Source organism: Uranotaenia lowii, chromosome 1 (genome assembly GCF_029784155.1).
Source record: "Uranotaenia lowii strain MFRU-FL chromosome 1, ASM2978415v1, whole genome shotgun sequence".
NCBI lineage: Eukaryota > Metazoa > Arthropoda > Insecta > Diptera > Culicidae > Uranotaenia > Uranotaenia lowii.
Window position 1 is genome coordinate 188,434,837 of NC_073691.1, and position 15,253 is coordinate 188,450,089.

Below are 15,253 nucleotides of genomic sequence, written 5' to 3' on the forward strand. Positions count from 1 at the left end.
CTTGTCTCGTCTACAAGCTCGTTTAACTGCCTTTCCCAGCTCCGCATATCGTAAGCGGGCGGCTGTTTTGGCTGACCCGGTACATGCCTGCTCAATTCCGACTTTCGCCTTTCTCCGATCATCAATCATCCTCCAGGTTTCATCCGACATCCATTCACTTCGTCTTCCACAAACTTTACCGAGAGTACCATGGCTCGTCGTGATAAAGGCATTCTTGATTCCACACCACTGTTCTTCAACTGTTCCGTCTGTCGGCAGCTCCGAGGCTCGGGATTCTAGCTGTTCAACGTATGCCCTTTTCACCTCTGGATTCTCCAACCGGCGGACGTCGTATCGACACCCGACCTTCTCCTCGCGCCGTTGGACACGCGCAACTCTCAGTCGTATCTCGCCAAGGACGAGGTGATGGTCAGATGCAATGTCTGCGCTTCGCTTGTTGCGGACATCAAGAAGGCTCCTTCTCCATTTTCGGCTGATGCAGATGTGGTCAATTTGATTTTCTGTTCGGCCATCTCGGGATACCCAAGTGACCTTATGTGCTGGTCGATGGGGGAAGAGCGATCCACCGATCATTATGTTGTTGTTGCCACAAAATTCTACAAAGAGCTCTCCGTTTTCGCTCATCTGTCCTAGGCCATGGCGCCCCATGATGCGCTCAAGGTCCTGATTGTCGGAGCCAATCTTTGCGTTGAAGTCGCCCAGATGGATTTGAATGTCACCCTTCGGAATTCTCTCAACCACGCTGTTCAGTTGACTGTAAAACTGCTCTTTCTCCTGCAAGTCGGCAACGTCAGTTGGCGCATAACACTGGACCATTGTAAGGTTTCTAACCCGTGTTCTGAATCTGGCTACGATTATTCTTTCGTTTATCGGTTCCCATCTTATGAGGGCCGCATGGGCCTGCGGGCTTAACAGGAAACCAACTCCTGGTTCCCGAGTAGCATGTTCTCCTCGTATGCCAGAGTAAAGCAGTACTTGCCCGGACTGTGTCTTGTGTTCTCCAGTGTTAGGCCAACGGACTTCGCTCAGTCCCAATATCTCTAGCTTGAGGCGGCTAGCTTCTCTAGCAAGTTGAGCCAGCTTTCCTGGCTGGGCAAGGGTCAAAACATTCCAAGTTCCAATTCTAGTCCGTGTTTTCATGCTAAAAGTCGTTGCCAAAGTTCCAAATCGGTTATTTCTTCTCTCAGTTTCTGTAACAATACAAGATATCAGGAGCAGTAGGTTGTTAGCCTAAAGTCCCTATCCCGCGATGGGGCTGCAATCTTGGACTTAGCTGGCGGGAGCCGCATTTCATTAATTCAGCCGCTTGCTGCAAGACAGACGCTGTTTGAGCCGCCCCTGACCTGGAGAACAGACGCTCAGTTGTTGTTGCACGCCGCCCCTGACATGGTGTTTACAATAGTTGATAAAAGACGAAGAGATGGAACGGATAAAGAAATTACTTCCGTTCATACTGCACCAAAATCCGGTTTTATCGGGTTCTCTGGATGGCTGAGGGATCTCTGCGTCTACCACCAAACAAGGTACCGGCGACTTACAGAAAAACAGGTGAATTTTTCAACCTTTTTTTTAATGTAATGTGAGCTCAAGAGCAAATTTCGATAGTTGATTTCTTCTATCTGTTATCCAATAAATGCTGCAGATTGTGTTGATTTGGCCATCCGGTAGAATAAGACGGAATTGGCTTTAAAAGCGCAGATTTTTAACGCTGCTGCTGATTGTTTTGATTTGACCTTTCGGTGTAATATGACGGAATTGGCTTTAGAAGTGCAGATTTTCAAGGCTGCTGCTGCTGATTGTTTTGATTTGGCCATCCGGTAGAATAAGACGGAATTGGCTTTCAAAGCGCAGATTATCAAGGCTGCTGCCGCTGATTGTTTTGATTTAGCCTTCTGATTTAATATGACGGATTGGCTTTAGAAGCGCAAATATTTAAGGTGGCTGCTGCGAATTGTTTTGATTTGGCCTTCCGTTGGAATAAGACGGATTGACTTTAGAAGTGCAGATTTTCAAGGCTGCTGCTGCTGATTATTTTGGAATTGGCTTTGAAAGCACAGAATAAAAGTCGACTCGTAAAAAGTTTTAATGTAGAATAGAGGAATTAAAACGGCAGTTTTTTTACGTTTCAGCTTACTAAAATCCAGCCATCCTCAGAAAAAAAACTATAGTTGATGTAGAATGAAGTAAGGTATAAATTTTACAAGCTTTCACAATTACCTCACTTCTTGTTTTGCCGCATCTAGGAGCATCGATCTTAAGTCGATTTAAACATTGAACGACGGCCGTTAAGGTGATATGGGCATGAGTTTCTTTTTATTCGAGGTGCATTTATAAAAAGACTTTTTTTTTTGGATAGCTCATATAAAAAAGTGCGATTTATGGCCATAAACCAGAAACAATAATCACGTTGTTCGAAACAGTTGAACAAAAAAGCTTCAGGTGAAAACGATCCCGGTCGTTTTCAGTAATTAATTTACTACTCCATCGAAGATTGGAATCCCGAGCCCCTGGCAGCAAATGGCATCTTGTTTCATTAGGCGTTCAGGGATTTTCCTTTTCTCTAATAAGTGAAAGCCGGTCGGTCGATACAGCTATCGATTCTTTTCCGCCAATCGGTTCCGAAACCCAGAGAACAATTATCGTGTCATTACCAGAAAAGGTTTCCCTTGGCTTTTCTTTTTCGTCTCCGAGTTCAGTTTGAAGAAACGATTGGACTACTTTTTTTGTGAAGCTAACCAGAAGTTGCACTAACTGATTGGAAGTAACACACTTGATAGTTCTCTCTAAAGTAAACTCAGTTAAAAGAGGAGATTATAAATTTTAATTCTTTCATTCTCGACCATTTTCTCTACTTTCAAAAAAAAAATCTCATCCAAAAGCTCATGAAATGACAAATAGAACAAAAAACCTATTATTTCAATCGATTTGAAGGCAGACGATGTCTAATAGTCCCCCTTAAAGCTGTCAGCCCAAGGAAGCACAAAGAAAAATAAAACTTAACGAACCCGGAAAATGGCTCAATTTTGTGCTGACACCTTACTAGTTGGGGCGAATCGCGTTGATGAGGATCTGCTCACAGAGCCAGGAGCTTCGTAGGAAGTTCTTATTGTCGAGCGAGCTTCTTTCTTGCCTTTGGGCCTTCCTAGGGAGAAATGCTCGGAGTAATAACAATTACCAGATGTCATTCCCGATTCGTTCATCGTCCCGATCCGAAACTGTCAACGATTCCCTTAAACGATCCTCGTTTCCTGAGCTGAATCGGAAAGTGTCCCCCCCTCAGGAGAACGGTTGAAAAGACAAAATGACGGGGTGCATTTTAATGATACTCAATTAACGTTTGATAGCGATCTATGCCGAGCAGCAACGAGCCTGGTATCAAAAATTACTAGCGATATGGCTGGAACCAATTTAGGAAGTAGGTATAGTTTCTCTTTGTTGAATGGGACATACATACTTGGGTTTTTTTACACAAGTGATACGAACCGTGTGAGAGGTGCAAAAAAGCCGTGTTAAAGTGATTTTATTGGGATCAGCTTTGAAACATGCGGCTTGAGGCTTGAGACCTGAGACGTGACACATGAGATAAGAGACAAGAGACATGAGACATAAGAAAAGAAAGTGTCCTGAGACGTGACGTGTGAGACGTTACAAGAGAGAAATGAAACGTGTGAACATGAGACGTGGTACAAGAGTTGTGAGGCATGAGACGTCAGATATGAGATATGAGACATGAGACGTGAGACATGAGGCGTGAAATATAAGACGTAAGCCGTGTGAAACATGAGACGTAAGACGTGAGGCGTAAGACGTGAGACGTAAGCCGTGAGACGTGTGACATAAGGCGTGTGTCATAAGACGTGAGACGTAGGACGTGCGGCGCGGCGTGAGACATAAGACATTTGAAGTGCGACGTAAGACGTATGACGTAAGACATAAGACATGAGACGTAAGACGTAAGATGTGAGACGTGAGACGTGAGATGTAGGCGTAAGACGTGAGACGCAAGGCGTAAGACGTGAGACGTAAGACGTAAGACGTAACACTTGAGACGTTGGATATGAGAAAGGGCCGAGAAAAGGGAGACGTTTCATTTCTTGCTTCTCGTCGTCGCACTTGAGACGTAAGACGTGAAACGTAAGCCGTGAGACGTGAGACGTAAGACGTAAGACGTGTGACGTGAGACGAAAGACGTGTGGCGTAAGACGTAAGACATGAGACGTAAGACGTAAGACGTAAGATGTAAGACATAAAACGTAAGACATGAGACGTAAGACGTAAGACGTAAGACGTAAGCCGTGAGATGTGAGACGTCAGTCGTGAGATGTGAGACGTAAGACGTAAGACGTGAGACGTAAGACGTGAGACGTAAGACGTGAGACGTTGGAAGTGAGAAGAAGACGAGAGAAGTAAGACGTGAGACGTTTTATTTCTTGCTTTCCCTCGTCTCACTTCTCAAGTATAATTACACACGTCTCATTTCTCACATTTCTCGGCCTACGCCTTCTCACGTTTCATGTATCAGCTTTCAAATGTCGGGTCTCAAGTTTCACGTCTCGTATTTAAGATCTCAGGTCTCAAATCTGAAATGTCTAAATGTATTTCATTGAAAAAGAATATTTTATATAGGTTTTTGGTAATTCGCAAAAACCGTAAGTAAAAAAGAAAAATGTTTTGAATCAAAAGAATGTGTTTGCCTCAAGAACAAATATGGAACATAAGGTAAATATAAATAACCATAAATTTTTCCTTGAACAGATAAGGCGCCAAACCCCCTTATGTTAATTGCTTTCTCAAACTTTCAGACTAATTGTTTTAAAATTCAATTTAGTCAACTTTCCCAAAAATAAAGCCTTCTCACATCAAACAGGTTTCGAAGAAGAAATATATTTTCAGAAGTCAATCGGCGTGAGTGATGGGCGTGGGTTAGGAATATCTTCTACGACCTACGACTGCTTCCAGTATATGTAGTTAAGATGATGGAAATCTCAACGCTGTTGCATGGCAGCGGCAGCAGCAGCAGCATCAAATTTGAAGCCCAGGGTAGGCCCCTAATAAAATTTACCGTAAACATCTGTTCAATCTAATTGACATGAACGCATTTAGTTACCCACACTCGGCATCTTCACGAACCTATCCTGTAGATTGTACACACAACATACCACCGCAGCATCCCTCAAACAAGATTACTGCCGTCAAAATGGGAAGCCTCAAGTCAGGTTCAGGAAATTAACCGACACACGCAAAGTTACAAACAATATTACTTACTGGAGATTTTAGGCTGGAAACAGGCGGGAGGTTTTGTAAGCCCAATAAGATTGCGGGTAATTTTGCGATAAGCAAATTGTTGGAATGATCGGGGAAACGAGAAATAAGCTAACTTTTATGAATGGGAGGTTGTTGTTGTAAGATAAAATTCAGCCATTTTTTCGTGAATTAATCATCCGGGATGCTGCCGAACGTGCGATGAGTTGGGGGTGGTTTATATTCGCTGGAGAATGAACGATACGAAGAGCATCTGATTAATGCGATGGGTTTTTTTCTTTTCTCTTAGTTCAATAACTCAGTTAATTTTTAATTATATACGACGAAACTGAAATTTAACGTCACATTCGAAAATTTTAAAAATGAACTTTTTTTTTGCAATGTTATGAGAAACTTTGTGATCCTTGTTAACACACAGTTTAACAGAATTTAATATTTTTCTAACATTATTGTGACAATTTTTTCACATTTTTTGTGACATATTTGTGTTTCTTCAGAAACATTTTCGTTATTATTTATTTGAAATTTTTTATACCATTTTACTGACATTTCTGACATCTTTTAACTCATTAACAAATCTCCAATATTATACACATTACATTTTAGTGCATTTTTGTGACATTTTTGTGACATTTTTTTGCCGTTTTTTTACATTTTTGTGACATTTTTGGGACATTTTTGTGCCATTTTTGTGTATTTTTTGTGCCATTTTTGTACCATTCTAGTGCAATTTTTTTGCAATTTTGTGACATTTTTCAATTTTTGTGTCATTTTTTGACATTGTAACACTGAAAGTTTAGTGTCATTTTTGTGACATTTTTTTTCGCGTTTTTGTAACATTTTTATGACATTTTTGTACCATTTTTGTGCAATTTTTGTGCAATTTTTGTGCAATTTTTGTGCAATTTTTGTGCAATTTTTATGACATTATTTCGACATGTTTGAGCCATTTGTTTGACATTTTTGTCACTTCTTTGTGTCATTTCTGTGACATTGCCACATTGGCATTTTTATGACATTCCTATGTCATTTTTAGAACAATTGAGGCATTTTTGTGAGATTTTTTGTGCCGTTTTTGAGGCACATGATTTTGTTCCATTTTTCCCCTTTTTTTCAGTTTTGTTCCAGTTTTTGTGCCATTTTTGTGACATGTTTTTGACATTTTTGTGACAATTTTGTATCATTTCCGTTCAATTTTTGTTCTATTTCTTGTTCTGTCTTTTGTTTCTATTGTTCTATTTTTGTTCAATTTTTTTTTTTGACAATTTTGTTTCATTTTGTAACATTTTTGTGAAAAATTTTTGACATTTCAGTTCCATTTTTGTACCATATTTAAGAATCTTTTGTACCATTTTTGTGCAATTTTGTTACCGTTGTTGTGTCACCTTTGAGGCATTTTTATGACATTTTTGTGACATTTTTGGCATTATTGTGACATTGTTGTGTTATTTTTGAGACATTTTTGCGACATTTTTATGACATTTATGTAATGTTTTGTGACATTGTTGTTTCATTTTTGTGATATTTTGTGACATTTTGTGACATTTCCGAGACATTTTGTGACATTTTTTCAAACATTTTTTAGACATTTTTGTGACATTTTAGAGTAAATTTTGGCATTTTTTGTGAAATTTTTGTGGCATTGTAACATTTTTCTTATAGTTTTGTGACAATTTTTGCATTTTTATGAAAATTTGTGATATTTTTGTGTTTTTTTTTTATTTTGTATACAATTTTGTGGCATTTTTGTACCATTTTTGTGATATTATTGGGACACTTTTGTGCCTTTTTTGTGACATTTTTGTTACGTTTTTGAGACATTTTTGTGACATAGTTATGACATTATTATGTCGTTTGGTGTTACTTTTGTGACATTTTTGTGACAGTTGGTAGACATTTTGTGACAGTTTTTAGCCAATTTAGCCAAATTTAGTGACAGTTTTGCTACAATTTTGGCATTTTTATGACATTTTTGAGACTTTTTTGTGACATTTTTGTTACAATTTTGTGAAAACTTTGTGATATTTTTTTTTTATTTTTTTTTAAGCCTGTGTACCGTTTTCGTTACATTTTTTTACCATTTTTGTGACATTATTGTGATATCTTTGTTGCATTTATGTGACATTTTTGTTAAATTTTTGTGAGATTTTTAACAGATTTTTGTGTCATTTTTGTGACATTTTTGAGACATTCTTGTGACATTTCTTTTCGGGATGAATAAAACTATCTGGTTTAAAATCTTTGAGAAAAAAAATTAAAAAAAAAACTACGTTTCTGTGAAAATTTTGTTCCATTATTGTACCAACTTTAAATTTTTTTTCCACTTTATGCCTTTTTTGCCATATTTAATACATTTTATGCCATTTTTGAGATTTTTTGTGACCCTAGTTATATATTTGTGGCATTTTTTTTGACAATTTGTGCATTTTCGTGAAATTTGTGATATATTTGTGTGACATTTTTGTGTCATTTCTGTGTCATTTTTGTAACATTTTTGTAACATATTCGTGACATTTTCGAGACATTTTTGTGATAATTTTGTTGCAATTTTGTACCATTTTTGTGACATTATTGAGACACTTTTGTGCCTTTTCGTGACATTTTTGTGACATTTTTGAGACATTCTTGTGACATTTCTGTTCGGGATGAATAAAGCTATCTGGTTTAAAATCTTTGAGAAAAAAAAATTTAAAAAAAAACAACATTTCTGTGAAAATTTGTTCCATTTTTGTACCAACTTAAAGATATTTTTTTCTCCATTTTATGCCTTTTTTTGCCATATTTAATCCATTTTTATGCCATTTTTAAGATTTTTTTGTGACTCTTAGTTATATATTTGTGGCATTTTTTGTGACAATTTGTGCATTTTCGTGTAATTTGTGATATGTTTGTGTGACATTTTTGTGTCATTCCTAGGACATTTTTGTGACATTTTTGTAACATATATTCGTGACATTTTTGTAAAATTTTCGAGACATTTTTGTGACTATTTTGTGTCATTTTTGTGAAATTTTTGTGACCTTTTTGTGACATTTGAGTGGCATTTGAGTGACATTTTTGCAACGTTTTCGAGACATTTTTGTGACATTGTTATGGTGTTATTTTTCTGACGTTTTTGTGACATTTTTTAGACATTTTTGTGACATTTTTGTGACATTTTTGTGACATTTTTGTGACATTGTTGTGACATATTTAGCCAATTTGTCATTTTTGTGACACTTTTGTGACATTTTTGTGACATTCTTGTGACAATTTTGTGAACACTTTGTGATATTTTTGTGAAATTTTTGTGAAATTTTTATACCATTTATGTGACATTATTGTTACTTTTTTGTGAAATTTTTGTGCCATTTTGGTGAAATCATTGTTAAATTTTTGTAACATTTTTGACAGATTTTTGTGCAGTTTTAGTAGCATTTTTGAGACATTTTTGTGACATTTCTGTAAAAATTTTGTTCCATTTTTGTACCACTTTTGGAATATTTTTGTTCCATTTTGTGCCGTTTTTTTGTATGCATTTTTGAGACATTTTTGTGACTTTTTGTTACGTTTCTGGGACATTTTTGCAACATATTGATACACTTTCGTGACAATTTAGTGACAGTATCGTTCCATTTTTGATTCGTTTTCGTTAAATATTTGTTTTATTTTTATTTTTCGTTTATGATCCATTTTTGTTCCTTTTTCGAATAACATTTGTTCATTCATTTTTGATCAATTTTATGTCAATTTTGTCATTTGTGTCATTTTTTTTTTCATTTTTGTTAATTTTGTCATTTTTATCATTTTTGTCATTTTTGTCATTTTTGTCATTTTTGCCATTTTTGTCATTTTTGTCATTTTTGTCATTTTTGTCATTTTTGTCATTTTTGTCATTTTTGTCATTTTTGTCATTTTTGTCATTTTTGTCATTTTTGTCATTTTTGTCATTTTTGTCATTTTTGTCATTTTTGTCATTTTTGTCATTTTTTGTCATTTTTGTTATTTTTGTCATTTTTGTCATTTCTGTCATTTTTGTCATTTTTGTCATTTTTGTCATTTTTGTCATTTTTGTCATTTTTGTCATTTTTGTCATTTTTGTCATTTTTGTCATTTTTGTCATTTTTGTCATTTTTGTCATTTTTGTCATTTTTGTCATTTTTGTCATTTTTGTCATTTTTGTCATTTTTGTCATTTTTGTCATTTTTGTCATTTTAGTCATTTTTGTCATTTTTGTCATTTTTGTCATTTTTGTCATTTTCGTCATTTTTGTCATTTTTGTCATTTTTGTCATTTTTTTCATTTTTATCATTTTTGTCATTTTTGTCATTTTTGTCATTTTTGTCATTTTTGTCATTTTTGTCATTTTTGTCATTTTTGTCATTTTTGTCATTTTTGTCATTTTTGTCATTTTTGTCATTTTTGTCATGTTTGTCATTTTTGTCATTTTTGTCATTTTTGTCATTTTTGTCATTTTTGTCATTTTTGTCATTTTTGTCATTTTTGTCATTTTTGTCATTTTTGTCATTTTTGTCATTTTTGTCATTTTTGTCATTTTTGTCATTTTTGTCATTTTTGTCATTTTTGTCATTTTTGTCATTTTTGTCATTTTTGTCATTTTTGTCATTTTTGTCATTTTTGTCATTTTTGTCATTTTTGTCATTTTTGTCATTTTTGTCATTTTTGTCATTTTTGTCATTTTTGTCATTTTTGTCATTTTTGTCATTTTTGTCATTTTTGTCATTTTTGTCATTTTTGTCATTTTTGTCATTTTTGTCATTTTTGTCATTTTTGTCATATTTATCATTTTTATCATTTTTATCATTTTTGTCATTTTTGTCATTTTTGTCATTTTTGTCATTTTTGTCATTTTTGTCATTTTTGTCATTTTTGTCATTTTTGTCATTTTTGTCATTTTTGTCATTTTTGTCATTTTTGTCATTTTTGTCATTTTTGTCATTTTTGTCATTTTTGTCATTTTTGTCATTTTTGTCATTTTTGTCATTTTTGTCATTTTTGTCATTTTTGTCATTTTTGTCATTTTTGTCATTTTTGTCATTTTTGTCATTTTTGTCATTTTTGTCATTTTTGTCATTTTTGTCATTTTTGTCATTTTTGTCATTTTTGTCATTTTTGTCATTTTTGTCATTTTTGTCATTTTTGTCATTTTTGTCATTTTTGTCATTTTTGTCATTTTTGTCATTTTTGTCATTTTTGTCATTTTTGTCATTTTTGTCATTTTTGTCATTTTTGTCATTTTTGTCATTTTTGTCATTTTTGTCATTTTTGTCATTTTAGTCATTTTAGTCATTTTAGTCATTTTTGTCATTTTTGTCATTTTTGTCATTTTTGTCATTTTTGTCATTTTTGTCATTTTTGTCATTTTTGTCATTTTTGTCATTTTTGTCATTTTTGTCATTTTTGTCATTTTTGTCATTTTTGTCATTTTTGTCATTTTTGTCATTTTTGTCATTTTTGTCATTTTTGTCATTTTTGTCATTTTTGTCATTTTTGTCATTTTTGTCATTTTTGTCATTTTTGTCATTTTTGTCATTTTTGTCATTTTTGTCATTTTTGTCATTTTTGTCATTTTTGTCATTTTTGTCATTTTTGTCATTTTTGTCATTTTTGTCATTTTTGTCATTTTTGTCATTTTTGTCATTTTTGTCATTTTTGTCATTTTTGTCATTTTTGTCATTTTTGTCATTTTTGTCATTTTTGTCATTTTTGTCATTTTTGTCATTTTTGTCATTTTTGTCATTTTTGTCATTTTTGTCATTTTTGTCATTTTTGTCATTTTTGTCATTTTTGTCATTTTTGTCATTTTTGTCATTTTTGTCATTTTTGTCATTTTTGTCATTTTTGTCATTTTTGTCATTTTTGTCATTTTTGTCATTTTTGTCATTTTTGTCATTTTTGTCATTTTTGTCATTTTTGTCATTTTTGTCATTTTTGTCATTTTTGTCATTTTTGTCATTTTTGTCATTTTTGTCATTTTTGTCATTTTTGTCATTTTTGTCATTTTTGTCATTTTTGTCATTTTTGTCATTTTTGTCATTTTTGTCATTTTTGTCATTTTTGTAATTCTTGTCATTTTTGTCATTTTTGTCATTTTTGTAATTTTTGTCATTTTTGTCATTTTTGTCATTTTTGTCATTTTTGTCATTTTAGTCATTTTAGTCATTTTTGTCATTTTTGTCATTTTTGTCATTTTTGTCATTTTTGTCATTTTTGTCATTTTTGTCATTTTTGTCATTTTGTCATTTTTGTCATTTTTGTCATTTTTGTCATTTTTGTCATTTTTGTCATTTTTGTCATTTTTGTCATTTTTGTCATTTTTGTCATTTTTGTCATTTTTGTCATTTTTGTCATTTTTGTCATTTTTGTAATTCTTGTCATTTTTGTCATTTTTGTCATTTTTGTCATTTTTGTCATTTTTGTCATTTTTGTCATTTTTGTCATTTTTGTCATTTTAGTCATTTTAGTCATTTTTGTCATTTTTGTCATTTTTGTCATTTTTGTCATTTTTGTCATTTTTGTCATTTTTGTCATTTTTGTCATTTTTGTCATTTTTGTCATTTTGTCATTTTTGTCATTTTTGTCATTTTTGTCATTTTTGTCATTTTTGTCATTTTTGTCATTTTTGTCATTTTTGTCATTTTTGTCATTTTTGTCATTTTTGTCATTTTTGTCATTTTTGTCATTTTTGTCATTTTTGTCATTTTTGTCATTTTTGTCATTTTTGTCATTTTTGTCATTTTTGTCATTTTTGTCATTTTTGTCATTTTTGTCATTTTTGTCATTTTTGTCATTTTTGTCATTTTTGTCATTTTTGTCATTTTTGTCATTTTTGTCATTTTTGTCATTTTTGTCATTTTTGTCATTTTTGTCATTTTTGTCATTTTTGTCATTTTTGTCATTTTTGTCATTTTTGTCATTTTTGTCATTTTTGTCATTTTTGTCATTTTTGTCATTTTTGTCATTTTTGTCATTTTTGTCATTTTTGTCATTTTTGTCATTTTTGTCATTTTTGTCATTTTTGTCATTTTTGTCATTTTTGTCATTTTTGTCATTTTTGTCATTTTTGTCATTTTTGTCATTTTTGTCATTTTTGTCATTTTTGTCATTTTTGTCATTTTTGTCATTTTTGTCATTTTTGTCATTTTTGTCATTTTTGTCATTTTTGTCATTTTTGTCATTTTTGTCATTTTTGTCATTTTTGTCATTTTTGTCATTTTTGTCATTTTTGTCATTTTTGTCATTTTTGTCATTTTTGTCATTTTTGTCATTTTTGTCATTTTTGTCATTTTTGTCATTTTTGTCATTTTTGTCATTTTTGTCATTTTTGTCATTTTTGTCATTTTTGTCATTTTTGTCATTTTTGTCATTTTTGTCATTTTTGTCATTTTTGTCATTTTTGTCATTTTTGTCATTTTTGTCATTTTTGTCTTTTTTGTCATTTTTGTCATTTTTGTCATTTTTGTCATTTTTGTCATTTTTGTCATTTTTGTCATTTTTGTCATTTTTGTCATTTTTGTCATTTTTGTCATTTTTGTCATTTTTGTCATTTTTGTCATTTTTGTCATTTTTGTCATTTTTGTCATTTTTGTCATTTTGGTCAATTTTTGTCATTTTTTTTTTCGTTTTTTTTTTTGTTCTAGTTATTTTTTTTTTCATTTTGCTATTGATCAATAAAAATTCTATGAAAACGAAATTTCCAATAATTTGTTGCCTTCCAATCTCCATCAAAGAAGATTAAAATCGGAAGCTTGTGTTCAGGAAAAAAAATCTCTTGCCCTAATGAATTGGTAATCTGTTGAAAGCCAACCGAGACGAGAAACCTTTCAGCAATGTTTTAACCAATCAAACAAATCTCGGATCCTTTCGGTCCGTCCGGTCTATCGTCATCATCATCTGATCCCGTTTAAGAAGTGGGGCTCCCTCCAGATCCGTCGGTTTTTTTTTTCAATAACCTCCCTTTTCGGTTTCATCTTTATTAATAACGGGTCATAAATCGTTGAGGACTCAATGTTGGCCTCAAAAAAAAAGGTAATGGCCGAATGAAGCTTCCGTTAGGTTGTCGAATCGTGTGAAAGGCTCGGAAGTCATAAATTTCCTAAAGTTTTTTTTTCTTATCTAGCTGGGTTCTTTTGGCTTTTTGAAGAGGCTGACCGGTGCACTCTAAGCTGAACAATTCATTTTTATTTCGAGGACATTATTTTCAGTTATCTGTTGTGAATTTTAGCTAAACGTGACACGTCCGAGGGATGCTTTATTTCAATTAGTTTGTTCATGAGGTGCTACCCTGGAACATCAACCAAGATAGAGTTTTTTCTTTGCTCATCGAATTTTTAAAAAAATGTTTAGAAATTTTCAACAATCAGTTAAAAATTTTAATTATTTTTCTACAACAGTTTTTAAGTTATTAAAGATTTTAAGTACATTATTTAAAGAAATGATCCATTCATCATTCTGAAGTCTGTGAATGAAAAGATGATTCAACTCTTCACGACTTCATCAACTTCGTTCGTGCCCAGGTGATGTTGTCATTGTTTGACAGCTTTGTCAAGATTCCGACACCCCCGAAACAATGCCGAACGACTTAATCCTCTTGGAACATTGTCGAATGACGACAGCCAGCCTCGAACTTCATTCCGAGTGCGGTGCCAAATGAATCAATTTCGGAAGCGACTCACTCCATTAAACCATTCCATCATCATCACCATCATGGCAGAAGCATCGGAAACTACAAAACTGAGCCAAACGGCAACGCTAATAGACTTTGGGAACCATTTTCTCCACTCAAAGGAATCCCCAAACTTTTCAACCGAGCGAGACCAACTTGCTCGTTCCGTTTCCAAACCCAACTGCTAATTTTCCGACGATATTTTCATTATAAATCGGCGTTCTCTGGTTTGAAACGATTCCGGGACGAATTTTCCACAAAATGAGTTGAATCGTTTCGACGGTACAGATGGATGTTGCAAACATTCATCATCATCATCATCAGCAGCAGCAGCAACGTCACCATCGTTTCGGTTTTTCGCCATCTTCAAATCATTCCCGACACCGACATTTCATTCTGGAAAATTCCGTTGAAAAATGATACCAGAACAAAGAGTAAATTGATTGGATCGTTTTGGGGGCCACTCGAAAAGCAACTCCGAGGTTTCAACTTTCCACTCATTGAAAATATCTCATGCTTGAAGTGCTCTCTGCAACTGTGTATAATCGTGTTCGAGCTTTGATGGAAATTTTGCGGCCAGTTTTCGATTCGTTTTCAAACCTTTTTGGCTTATTTTCGACGCATCTAAAATTTGACTCAATAGATTGAACCAATTGTCGAGACAAATGCCGAAAGTTACAACTTAGTCGTTTTGAAACGCACCGATTTATCAATTAAACTGGATTGGAACTGATGTTCGACATGCAACATCTTCAACCACATTCTCACGGTCGCCATGTAAAAAGAAGAGGTGAAATTATTTAACCAAAATAAAATAATCACGAAGCTCATTTTTGGACAATGGAAATGACTTCACTAAAATAAATTTTTGACGGTCGCCATATGATTGACCACTGTTTGTCAGAACATCTGCCTTGCCAACTCAATCAATCCGGAAAATTAGATGCCGATGATTTTGTACAAAATTCAAATACCTAACTCATTCAACCATGTTTACGGTTTTCCCTCCAGCAAATTTTAGCACAATACAGGGAAAACATCATCCATTAGTGCGAACTATTCTTTGTTCGATTCCGAGAATGAAATAAACAAAAATCCTACCCAAAAACCCAAACCGCACACCGACAAAGCCCAGATTGTTGTAAAGCTTTCACCCTTTTCTCTGCATTAGCCCACATACTGACTCCCAGCCCACAACTCATCAATAAGCTTATTACCGCAGCAAATTCCATCCGACCAAGAATGAAAAACACACGAGAAAAAAATTAAACCTTTCGACGAAGCAAATGGAAAACCGGCCCAGGTTTCCACCTAGCAACCGACAAC

General features: G+C 33.5%; 1 protein-coding gene across 5 annotated transcripts in view; it reads left to right on the forward strand.

The window, feature by feature from the left end:
• Positions 1 to 15,253, forward strand: part of LOC129740513 (serine-rich adhesin for platelets) — a 420,359-nt gene that overhangs the window by 378,271 nt on the left and 26,835 nt on the right. The gene's annotated exons all lie outside the window — the stretch shown is intronic.